This window comes from Phaenicophaeus curvirostris, chromosome 10 (assembly GCF_032191515.1).
Source record: "Phaenicophaeus curvirostris isolate KB17595 chromosome 10, BPBGC_Pcur_1.0, whole genome shotgun sequence".
Taxonomy (NCBI): Eukaryota; Metazoa; Chordata; class Aves; order Cuculiformes; family Cuculidae; genus Phaenicophaeus; species Phaenicophaeus curvirostris.
In genome coordinates, this window is record NC_091401.1 from 21,301,467 (window position 1) to 21,311,327 (window position 9,861).

Sequence of the window (9,861 nt, forward strand, 5' to 3'; positions counted from 1 at the left end):
CAAGAGGGCCAACCATATCCTGGGGTGCATCAAGCACTCCATTACTAGCCAACCAAGGGAGGCAATTGTCCTGCTCTACCCTCCACACAGGTGTGGCTCCACCTCGAGCACTGCACGCAGTTTGGGGCACCACAGCATAAAAAGAGATATCAAGCTACCAGAGATTGTCCAGAAGAGGGTCACAAAGTTGGTGAAGGGTTTAGAGAGGAAGCCATATGAGGAGTGGCTGAGGTCACTTGGTCTGTGCAGCCTGGAAAAGAGGAGACTTAGTGGATACCTCATCGCACTTCACTGCTTCCTCACAAGTGGAGAAAGAAGAGCAAGCGCTGATCTCTTCTCTCTGGTGAGCAAAGATAGGACACAAGAAAATGGCAGGAAGACAAGTCAGGGGAGTTTTAGGTTGGATTTAGGAAAGGTTTTTCACTCAGAGGGTGGTAGAACACTGAAACAGGTTCCCCAGGGAAGTAGTCATGGCGCCAAGCCTGACAATATTAAGAAGAATTTTGACAATGCCTTTGGACACATGGTGTAAAGGCTGGGACTGTCCTATACAGGGATAAGACCTGAACTTGACCCTTGTGGGTCCCTTTTAACTCAGGACATCCGATGATGCTGTAACACTGTGCCAGGACTCTTTACTACAGAATTCCACAACTTAAACAGTGGTTCATCCAGTATATGCACAAAAGATTAGTTGAGGGTTAAGTCTTATGATTTTAATAGGTTTTTTAGAAAAAAAATATTCTAATTTTTACTCAAAAACATGATAATGACATTCCCATAGAAACAGTTAATCTCAGGTGAATCTATTGCAGAGGCCACAACCCAACACCACTCAGGCCCATATTCTAAAACAAATTAAAAAATGTACCAACAAGAAAAATAAGTTATTTCCCTAAGCATTTCCATAGCTTACATAAAGACATCAATTACCATAGCTTGTCTTCTAAATTAATGATTCACAGTGATGGATTATTCATGCAAGTTGGCCAGCTGAACATTATACATTGACTCTGGGGAGAAAGTATAGCATGTCTTAATTAACTATATTTCATATAAGCCAGAATACAGTCAGAAAAAAAATATTTCTTTATCCAGGTAAAATGTAAGAAAATAAAGTAAGTGGTAATTTAAAAATGAAAAAAAATGTAAAATGAAAAAATCTTCAGTAGGCTCAATAATCTGTATTTGAAGTGAACTAGCAAGAGCAAGTTGCCTCAAGTGAGCTCTGTAAAGTCGTTCCAAATTGGTATTTTGCTGAATGAACTGACTTCAGACCTACTCCATTTAAGCATGAAAAAAGATGGAAATTTCAAGTTAATACACTGTTTCCTGTCTATATACAACCTTGCAAGACTTCAGCGATGGCACAATTTCTTGTTTCAAAAGGATATAAAGTATTTTCACAGCTTTGACTGAAATTCAACTCAACATTGAATTTTTCTAGGACTGAATGAAATGTTATTATCTCAAATATTTTCTAAATGAATGCTGTATTCTAATGGCCTCCTTGAAAGTATATGACATCTATGTGTTCTGTAAGTCTATTGATGACACTTCTTTGATCAGGGCAGCGCAATATACCTCTACAATTCAAACAATACGTAGGATTTGCAATTGTTAGCTTTTAAAGTGTTATTCAATCATTGTATTTAAAGATTTAAAGAAATAAAAATGGGAAGTCTATGATAAATGTTACCATTTATCCTTAGAGTAAGTAAAATGAATGATCTAATATCTCTCAAAATCTATACCATGCTGCCCTAAGACAGAAAACACCTCCATGCCAGATAAATGATATGGCCACCTATTGCTTACACAGCTTATACACAGATATATTAAGGTTGGTAAAAGTATTAATCACATTCAAATAGACCTTTACCTTTTAACATACTAATACTCAGATGCCTCACACTCATTACTGGATTTTATTTCATGAGCAGGCAAAGTCTGTTTCCATTCTATGCTGGAGAAACACAGGTTAAGTACAGATTAAATTACTTGTCCATTACCAAATAATCTAAAACCAAGTAAGCGCTTTTAGTTATTCCTTTAAAGCTATCCTATCCATTGCTGTTACTTTCTCTGAGCTTCCAGGATAATCCTAGAGCCTCTGAAAGCAAAAATTTAATTTTGTCCTTGCTTTCTTGGTGCTTCAGCAATATTTCTAGGGATACTTCTAAAGCTCTGCAATTCTTAAGGAATTAAGTAATAACTCAAAGATAAGATGGTTACATGGACAAGGATTAGGCGAGGATGGTGAACATCAGTTCAATTAGTCTCTACCAATCCTGAAATGACAAAAAGTGGGAACATATATTATCATACATCTGCCTCCCTAGGGCTATCACTACAGATAAAGATGATATTGTATCAGACCCAGTTCCTTGTAACAGTTGCTACAGGCAGATTTGAATTCCTGTTGCTTTCTTCTCCTTTCAAATATAAGGTATGCTAGTGTGTTTGCTGCGAAATATTAATTTTCATTGTGACTGAGTGAAAGCTTGTCCTTTTCATGCTAAAGGGTACTTTGCTGTCAATTCATGTATGAAGAAATGGTATCAGTTACAACAAATTCACAAGCGTACTGTGTTTTGATATTGTGTGTACATTTTCCTCCCTCACATTACCAATGGCATTTTTTCACTTCGTGCCTATCACTCCCTCAAAATAAACGTCCTTGCAGTCAATTTGTTTCTTACTCACTTTCATAGATGTCTTCCCTATATGCCCTGCTGCTCCATATCTCCCATAATTAGACATTTACACCTGCTTGTTTTTCTGATATTTGTTTTTCTTATGTCCTCATATATCTAATATCCTTCTTTCTTTAGTATTTCCACACATGATAGGGAGAGCAGATGGAACATGTCAGCTACAGATTACACCGAGTAGCTTCTGTGCAAGTAGAGTCTTGAAAAACTCTAAAATCTACACAGGTTTTTGTGCTACCGTGACCTTTTCTATGCCTCATAGATGCTGAGGAGGACTAATCAAAGGCACTCTCATCCAGGAAACTGAGAACAAGCATGGCTGTAGCATGCATTGCACCAGAGGAGGTTAAGATTGGCTGTTCAGAAAAATCTCTTTACTGAATGAATGGTGGAATAGGATACCTAGAGGTGTTCCAAAAACATGTAGGTGCGGCACTTTGGGACACGGTTTAGTAGGCATGGTGGTGGTGTGCTGATGGCTGGACTTGACCATCTTAGAAGTCTTTCCCAACCTTAATGATTCTATGGCAGGAGCACACAGAGGAAAGTGCATTAAGGAGGAGCATTCAGGCATGCATGGCACATGGGACACCAGAACCTGTCTCCAGAAAGGAGGAGGAGAACACTTAGAGCTACTAAGCACAACAAACATTGTTTTGGGCTGCTTTGTCTCTCAGACATCACACTTCTATTAAGGCTATTACCTCGTGTCTTGCTGAATCCCCAACAGGTATTTAGAGATGTTCTTTACACACCTGACCCACCTGAGCTTGTAAAACAAAGAGCAGGGGGAGACACAGGAAGAAGCTATTCATCAGTCATTCCAGCTTAGAAAAACAAAACCTTTCAACCAAACACTTCTGAACAAGCTCTCATGATGGTGGGATCACAGACTCCTGTTATTTATTTATTACTGCCAGTTTCCAGTGGCAGTAATAAAACTACTCCTGCTTACTCTAAAAAGGCAGCCACAGCTGGTACTCCATCCAGTTTCACTTCCTTGCAGTGGTACTTCCAGATGGTGGTGGGCCCTTGGAGATTAAAAGCAGCAAAGGCTGGCATGCAGACACAGCAGGAACACAGCAGAGGCCATGCTGGGGAGATCTCTGCGGTCAGGCTTGGGCATTCAGCCAGACCCATAAAGCAGGTGGCAGAAGAGAAGAGGAGGCCCAGTTTCGATGCAAAGGAATGACCAAAGGCAAAGGCAAAACACCCCTTTCAGACTTTCACTACCAGCAGTTACAGACTACACATAATCCTGATCTGTGATACTAAGGTCAACATTACTGCAGGATGAAAAGAAAGAACATAACAACCAAAGACCAAAGCAGTGTTGAATTAAGAGGGTTCCAGTCTGCACCTCCCACGTTTACAGCATAAGCATGAGATGGGCGTTCTTTCCAACAGCTTGCCTTCTTGCAAGAGACTGAGACACTGCTGTCCTCTTCCCAGCTCCTCGATTTGCAGACCTCCACTAATAGCTTCCTGAGATAGAGAGAACTGGAATAACAGATGCGTCCATGGGTTCTGGTTCACTGCCAGAGTCACACGACAAGGAAAAAAAAGAAAAAAAAAATTGTATATAGCCCATATAGTTCTGAAATAAGATCTTGATTTTCACACTAGAACCTGGGGGTGTACTTTAAGCATTAAACTAAAGCCCTCTTTGTCATCTTCAACTCAAGCATCAGCTTTGTCATTATATGAACTTTTCTTTTAGAAGTGTGGAGTCGGTTTTGGTCTTTTGTGTTTTTTAATAAGAAAAAATCTGTTGTCTGTAACATTACTGTCAATAAACAATGTTACTTTAACAAAGAGATTTTTATTCACCATATGTAAGTGCACGTGCTTTTAAAGGCAAAATAGAATTACTACAGTGTTTTAAAAGTCCATATCCAGTTTTATAAAAGACTCATTTATTCCTCTTTAGTGCTTGTAAGAATCATTAGACATCTTTCAACTCCCACTAATTACTTTGTTTTTGGCAGACATTACTGTTTCTTCCTCCTGCTTTTTTGAATAAATCTGAAATTAACAAGTCAATAAACTGACATATTTACAGTAAAAATAATTTGGCTTCCCTCTCCTCCTCCCACTTCTCATATTTCTCTTTGCAGATGAAAAGGTTATCATTCACCTACAGGCTTTACATACAATTACAGCAATTTGGGTAGGGAACTAGGGATTTTTCCTTAGGATCTTGAGTGGAAGATTTGATATTACAGTAAGCTGTTCATGTTGTCTTAGGTTTTGATTAATATCTTTAAATAGTTTAGAAACTCGAGCAAACATTTTTTAGAAAAGGGAAAAAAAAAAGACAGCAGAGAAAAAAAACATCAGTTGCTTCAGAACACTCAGATTGCTACATGAAGTACACATTCATTAAATGCTCCAGGAACTGTTTTAATTTAAATGTGAAAAGAAAAGCATTTGAAAAGGGCAGTTTTAGTGTACCAATTAAAAAAAGATGTCCTAAATCTCTAAACTATTTTCTTTCTGACTACAGCTTACCTAACTGAGATGCATGGGGAACACCAGGGCAGGAAACATTATCTCAGACATAGAAACAGTTACTGAAAAACGACATTTTGCTGTATTGCAAAGGCAGGAGGCAGCCTCCAGTGGCTAAGTGACGGTGAGGAGTTCAGACAGGCTGTCTTTAGCAAAGCACCCCTGCTCCTAACATTACCTTGACATGACAAGGTCAGTTAAAAAAATCACATTGAAGAGTACACATCCAAGTTCTCCAGCTTACTCCAAACTTTTACCGAAAAATCAAGGGCTGGAATAGCATCACTGCTCAAAAAGGACCAGATGCAAAGTCCAATTAATGAGGAAGTGTTGGGGCATATTATCTTATTGGAAAGGCAATTAAAGTATATGCTTTCTGTGGTGTCAAGAGCAAAATTCTCAGAACTCAGTCAGAACTCCAAAAACACAGCAAAGCCTTAAGTAAGTTGTTCAGAGAAGTTTGAAAGGAAATGACAGTTCTCCCTTCTCAGATGGGTAAGTCCCCCAAACAAAAACCAGAAGAGCAAAGGAACTGAAGTCCTCCCAAGATTAGGAGAGATCATTCCTAGCTAAGGAGAGTTTGGTTTAGTGTATTTTAGAAACCCCACTGCATGTGTACCCCCATGGCACAGTTTCAGTTTCCACTTGAACTCACAATAAATCCAAAACTTTACCCTTGTAATTTAATTGTAGATTTTTTTTCCTGTTTGTTTGAATCATAGAATCATTAAGGTTGGAAAAGACCTCTAAGACTGTCAAGTCCAACCATCAGCCCAATACTACCATGCCTATTAAACCATGTCCTGAAGAACCACATCTGCTTTGTCTTGAAGTGGATAACTTCATCATATCCAGCACAACTTTACAAAGAAGTCTAAAGAAAACAAGTTATGCTGTCAAGTTAGTCATTCAAGATTCAGAAAGTGTTTCTTTCCTTCTGCAGGAATGCATATTACATTATTTCCACCCAAAGCTCCCCAACCTTTAGTGCTATCCAGTCACAAGACTGATGGGACTCAAAAGGCACAAATTAAACCCCAAAATTTTAAAGATATTTCCAAATTTAACTACTCTGGTCTTTCATATATTTGAGAAAACATCCAAAGTCATCACTAATCACAGTGAACTAAACAAATAACTTTCCCCACCATCTACCCATTATAGTGACAAACAGAGATACCAACTGTGTCATAGATATGCAAGCATACATAAAATAATCAGGCATTATTTTTTAAAGCCATTTTTATGGACTAATTTTGAACATTATTTTGAGCTTACAGCATAACGAAGGTAAGGACTGCCTTAAGACTGTATAGGACAGACATACTCTACATTAATTGATATTCAGCCTGTGTTTTACAAAGACGGAATAACACATTGCCTACACATTACATGGATTGTCAGAAGTTACTTTAAAAGGCATTCAGCCACACAAAAAATATGTCTTCATGGATGATGAGCAACCAAATAACAAATCTGAAATTCTGAGAGAAAGAATTAGATGTCAGTTGAAAAGGACTTTAAAGAACTAAGAGTAGCTAGACCTTGATATGAAGAATTCTACTGTCAATAACTCCTCTTCGCTGATACATTTTGTAACACAATCAAATGAGAAGCTGAATTAAGCTACAAGAAAATATGACATTTACATCCACAGAATAAATTTCAAAGGTTACTACAACAATGTGGCATTCCCAGTCATGTGCTCCTAGAGTTCCTCCAGACTACACAAACACATACACACTCCCATCTGAGAAGAGATAAAGGGGAAGGAACGAAAGACCCGAGTCTTAAGAACAAGCACAGAAACATTCCAGCAAGGATGTAAGCCAGACACTCAACAGCTGAGAGGCACATTAATCCCAGGCCATTTCTGGATCAACTCGATCTGGCAGTGCTGCAGCTAAGGCGTTCACTAGGACACAGGATATTGTGCGGTTTCAACAATAAGTATGAAAGTAATGAGCAACAGCTTCATGAATACTTCCACCTACACTCAACCAAATAATTCACTGGAAATGGTAGATGGGGAGACAACATCAAAACTAATCTAAAACCCCAAACTCTATCTGAAACTCATCTTAAGAATTTGAATACACAGGATGGACAGTCTTGTCAAGATAAACGGTGGGACTCCTAACCACATTCAATAGCAAATGACATTGCCACAAGCCTTCACCTTGTATTACTCCAAGTTGCCCTGTGTAAATCTGTAGACAAACCAAACCCTAAAGAAAAAGCCAACAACCACTCCCCCTCCCTCTATCACCTTCTTAACAATTATTCCTCATCACACTCAACCAAGCCACAACATTTCTGAAAAATACAATGCACATAAAAATAGGAAAATATGAAACTGGCCCAAGACATCACTGCTATTAGAAAAGAGAGAATCTGGAAAAGTACACTGATTTCATGGAGGAGGATAACATATTCTAATTTAAGTGGTAGCAGCAGTAGGATTGCTGCTTTGTAGCTTTACTTTAAAACATACTAATTTCACTGAAAGGGTAAGTACTGTAGACCTGCATTTGGCTCAGCCTTGGTAAATGTCTCCCGACTCAGCAAAGCAACATCATTTTCCATCAGACTTAAACACTGATCACGTAGAACACGATGAGACAAGAATCAGGGAATTGGAGATAGCAGGTGATTAATTATACACAATTCATACACATTTCTGAGTTTTTAGTAGTCCTTTAATTACAAGATGTGTAGAGTATTTAATATATGAGAGAACACACAAAGGTCCGATTAAAACAAAACAAGGCGGTGCAGGAAGAAGAAAACTCTGTACACCTAATGAAACATAACCAGCCAGGTTTTTTTTTTTTTTCTCACATCCCCTGGTGTTCTTGCTCACCTACACAAAGGTGATGGGGATCGGTAACATAATGGATGCAAGCACAAGGTCCATCTGTTCCACAGACAGACACGAAAGTCTTCCCACTTTGCCACCTCACTACTGTAGCAACTTACAGCCGATGTCTGACAAGTTAATATTTTATCTGCTCACTCACATGTTTGCACCGGAGCTCACGTGCCTTGTTAGCATCAGGTAATGCTCATCAGTATTTAAGGGGAAAAAAAAAAAAAAGCAAGTTTTCATACTGATGCATCAGAAATGCAAAAGCAAATATAAATCCAAAACCGAGCAGCGCTTCAGAGTTAATTTTAAATACAAAAAAAACCATTCAGTAACACAACTACACAAGTTGACGTAGGTTTTTTTAATAGCCCAAAGACAAAATACTTGGGATACAGCCTGCAGAGCGCAGAACAAACCGGCAGAACCCGAGTGCCAGACACCAGAGGAGCCCCTCGAAAGGGCTGCAGCAGCGCAGCCCCAGCCGGGTGATGCCGGGAACCCCCAGACCCCGCTCCCGGCACCGGGGGGGGGGGGGGGGGGGGGGGGGGGAAGGGAAGGGGGGGCTCAGCCCCGCCGCCACAGCGCTCCCAGCCTCGGCTCAGAACACGCTGTCGGGGCTGAGTCGCTTCCTCCCACCCGCTCCTGGCGGACAGGAGACGCGAGGCGACAGGGAATTTGAGGGCGTTCGGCTACCCCCGCTCTTCAGTTCTGCTACCGGCGGGGAAGCCGCCCGGTTCCAAACAAGCCGTCCCCGCCCACCCTCCCAGTCCCTTTCCCGGCGGGCGGGCGCACCACCCCCGGTCCCCTTCCCTCTCCCTCGACGGGCACAGCCCCATCCCCTCCTCTCCTGACAAGCGCAGCCTCTTCCCCTTTCTTTTTTCCCTTCCCCGAGAGGTGCAGCCCCCTCCCTTCCCCTTTCCCCTCTTCCCCGACGGGAGCAACCCCTTCCCCTTTCCCTATTCCCTCCCTTTTTCCCCTCTCCTTTTCCCTGTTCCTCTCTCCCCAAGGGCTCATCCCCACCCGCTTTCCTTTCCCTTTCCCCCTTCCCTGACGGGCGCATCCCACTTCCCCCTTTCCTTTTCTCCCTTCCCCGAGAGGCGCAGTCCTTTCCCTTCCTCTTTCCCCCTTCCCTTCCTTCTTTCCCCTATCTTCCTTCCCTTTTCCTTCTCCCTTTATCCCTTCCTCCCTCCCGCTTTCCCCCTTCCCTGACGGGCGCAGTCCTTTCTCTTTCTCTTCCTCTTTCCCTTCCTCCTTCCCCCTTACTCCCTGTCTCCCCTTCCCCTTTCCTTCCCCCTTACTCCCTGTCTCCCCTTCCCCTTTCCTTCCCCCTTACTCCCTGTCTCCCCTTCCCCTTTCCTTCCCCCTTACTCCCTGTCTCCCCTTCCCCTTTCCTTCCCCCTTACTCCCTGTCTCCCCTTCCCCTTTCCTTCCCCCTTACTCCCTGTCTCCCCTTCCCCTTTTCCTTCTCCCTCTCTGTCCCCCTTCCCCGACGGGCGCAGCCCCTCTCCCCCGCGGGCGCTAACGGGGCGCGGCGGCAGCCCCAGCCCGGGGTGGGGCGGAGGGACCGCCCTCACCCTCCCGCTCCCCGCACACACGTACCGTGACCGGAGCGCTAGGAAGCTCTGTCTCCGCTTCGGGAGCCCCGCCCAGGCGCGCGGGGACGAGCTGGCTCCGCCGCGGGTGTGCGGCTCCCCCGCCGCCGCCGCCGGGCTAGTCCCGCCGCGCCGCCCCGCCCCGCGCTCCCATTGGGCGCTCGCGGCTCCTCGG

At 42.6% G+C, this 9,861-nt stretch overlaps 1 protein-coding gene across 1 annotated transcript in view; it reads right to left on the bottom strand.

Annotated features, from left to right (window-relative positions):
* The window catches only part of LOC138724959 (neuroserpin), a 49,010-nt gene extending 39,212 nt beyond the window's left edge, over nucleotides 1-9,798 (bottom strand). Inside the window, exon 1 of the mRNA XM_069865400.1 lies at nucleotides 9,694-9,798. The gene's annotated coding sequence lies outside the window, so the exon portion shown is untranslated. The remainder of the gene's footprint in view (nucleotides 1-9,693) is intronic.
* Between the last annotated feature and the right edge of the window lie 63 nt (nucleotides 9,799-9,861).